Source organism: Capsicum annuum, unplaced genomic scaffold (assembly GCF_002878395.1).
Source record: "Capsicum annuum cultivar UCD-10X-F1 unplaced genomic scaffold, UCD10Xv1.1 ctg48642, whole genome shotgun sequence".
Taxonomy (NCBI): domain Eukaryota; kingdom Viridiplantae; phylum Streptophyta; class Magnoliopsida; order Solanales; family Solanaceae; genus Capsicum; species Capsicum annuum.
The window spans coordinates 1-2,867 of record NW_025856362.1 but is presented as its reverse complement, the minus strand read 5'-3'; the positions used below and the strand labels follow the sequence as shown (position 1 = coordinate 2,867).

At 36.1% G+C, this 2,867-nt stretch overlaps 1 long non-coding RNA gene across 1 annotated transcript; it reads left to right on the top strand.

Annotated features, from left to right (window-relative positions):
• Positions 1 to 6: 6 nt before the first annotated feature.
• On the top strand, positions 7 to 1,200 carry LOC124892578. The gene is made up of 2 exons (XR_007050327.1): positions 7 to 569; positions 655 to 1,200. It is a non-coding gene; the product is annotated as an uncharacterized LOC124892578 (long non-coding RNA).
• The last annotated feature ends 1,667 nt before the right edge of the window (positions 1,201 to 2,867 follow it).

Sequence of the window (2,867 nt, the reverse complement as noted above, 5' to 3'; positions counted from 1 at the left end):
AATTTTTATACGAAGGGAAGATGGATTTTATATCCCAAAAGTTTCTCCTATAAGGTATGTTTTACTTTCCAAGTTTTGGCGTGCACACAGTCCATTCAGGCAGACCAGATATCATGATATAGCTGATTGTACTGTCTGTAGGTAAATTTACTGAAATTGATGGCAGTGTTCAAGGTGGTGGATCACATAATTGCCTTAAAGTCGGGTGAAGTCAGGATTTCAAATTTAAGGGTTTTAGATTTTAGAACGATGACTTCAAGTGCTAATACCTGTGTCTTAAATTTAATGTATGTACAGATTTAATGAATTCCTCAGCACGAATATATTGTTTGACCAAAGCTACTAGGTTCTGCTCAATTTGTATATGGCATCTAGCTCCACCCCTGCTAAAAGTAGTAGTAGTAGCTACATCAATAAATGAAGTCAAAAAAGTGAGGAAAAAAGGAAAGCAATATCATTGCTCTAGGCATGATGTACTGAGGTTGACGATACAGCGTAATCAACTGCTCCATGGTGTTCTAGATTAAAGAAGATTGTTTTGCTTCTGAATTCTACACTGATCCTCGAAGGTACTTCTTTCTTCTTTTCCTATTTTTCCGTTTTAGTAATACTCTACTGGACAGTGGACATTAACACAGACTTTGTTTCTGACAGAGGATACTAACAGAGAGTGTATAGGAATGTTAAAGGAAAAGGAGGAGAAGAGTATTTACCGGAAGCAGCAGCATCAATTGCATTTCCTTTGGAGTCCCTGGCATGAAGAACTAATCTTGTTGTGTAGTTGGGATGGTGTGAGTAGAAGTCAGAACGAGCAATCATCAAACAATCGAGAGCCCTGTGCCCGAGCTGTGTGTCCAAATCAAGAATCACACCCACTTGAAAGTTAATAACTGAGCTGTTGCCACCCAAGGCGCTAGAGCAACATAAGGAGGAACTCATTGTAATAAGGAAACTAACAAGAATGGAATGGAAAGAGATGATCATTGTTTCTTCAAGGATGTATTAATTGATTTTAATTCACTATGTAGTACTCTTATTTCCGAGATGCTTATATAGGCATCAGTTGACCAAGACTTGCATGCTAAGATGCATGTGCCAAGATTTGGTTTTGTTGTGTATCTTTTTTAATCCTTTTTCTAGTTTTGTTGGATTATATGCATAAGGGTCAACAATAAAATATGCTATATGAAACTTCCTGGATTTGAGGAGAGTAAAGGTTATTGGTGTAGTGTTAGATATTCTTATTTCTCAGACCTTTATTGGTGAAGTTTTAGATCTCATTTCATAGACCTTTACTATATTCAACTAGTAGCACGTTATCAAGCAATTCAACAATATCACACCAATATTGTGTAGAAGTATTAGAAATTCTTTATATAAGGCTAAATAGTTCCTTAGAAAAGCATATTATAAAGCAATAGTTGCAAATATCTATATGGTAGTAGTTAATTAGCCGGCTTAATGTTTAACGTCATTGAATTTTCCTAGAATTGACTTAGTATATGGATTAGATAGTTTACTCATTTGTATCTATCTTCAACCCGAATTTAAAGTGTTGCTACGACTATGAGGTGCTTAGACAATAACGTTTTCTCTCATTTATTAGACTGTGGCAATAAGTTGCTAGTATGAGACAAACAATTGTCCCCTATTAGTCTTATTTTGCTAAGCAAACAACACTTGAAATCAAAACATGCAGAAGAAGGTGTAAAAGTATTTTGGGACCAGTGAAGACTAACAAGCAGTGTAGCCTCCAAGTTTGATACTATTCAACAAGTTTGCAATCCTTAGCGTGTATTTTTTTTTGGTTAAAGTTTTGATATTTTATTTATGTCTCAAATAATTACAAGACCAAATGGCCCAACAAAACATAACAAAGCAAAAAGAATATCCAGCAGCACCATCTGCCTTGTCCAAAAAGCTCACACCCTTTATTACATATAAAAAATAGATAGGGATTCCTAACTCATTTCTTTCCAAATCCCTCTCACACACCTGCACAATGTTTCCGCACACCTCAGCTCCCATTTGGTATCTCCTTTTTGCTCTTTCAGTAGTGCAAGGATTCATCACTAGGTAAGTAACAATACGTAGCACTCTTTTATTGCCTTGTGAAACACCATATGCTTTAGCCTTGTCATAACTTGAATGCTTGCAATGTTTACTAGCTTTCAACATTGTTGTAGCTTCTGCCACTGTATTTGTTGTTTCCTCCATTGTAAATGCCTCAGCAAATATTAAATCACCTTCCTCGTTCCTTAAACAAAATGCGTAAGAACCTAACTCCTGGATTACCCCTTGAAGCACCATCAGTATTGTACTTAACCCATCCTTGATTTGGAAACTCCCACAGAACCATTGTAACTTTAATTCCAGCTTTTATACTCTCCAAATCCTTCAGTATATCCGGCCATCCTCCCTTAAAAATTCTTTCAGGCTTCCTAATTTTTAGCAACATATGCATTGTTATATTCACATTATGAATAACTCTCTGCACAGAAATATTCTTTCCTTCATGCTTCCTTATATTCCTTCTTTTTCATAATACCCATACTATAATACTTGACATAGCTTTATAGTACGGTTTAATTCCTTTCGACACATCTGCTTTCCACTATAACATGACAACCTCTCTGAGTGAGAGACCTTCAATATTGAAACCTGCAAAGGAACAAAAATAGGACCAAGTCCTGTTAGAAGTACCACTTCTTAAGAAAACATGTGTCATTATATCCTGGTGAGGATTAACACAACACCAGCACTTTGAGGGACCTTGCATACCCCACCTCCTGATTCTGTCATCCACCGGGATATAAAATTTCCACATTTTAAAATTAATTTTGAAAGGTAAGCCTTTCACCCACATT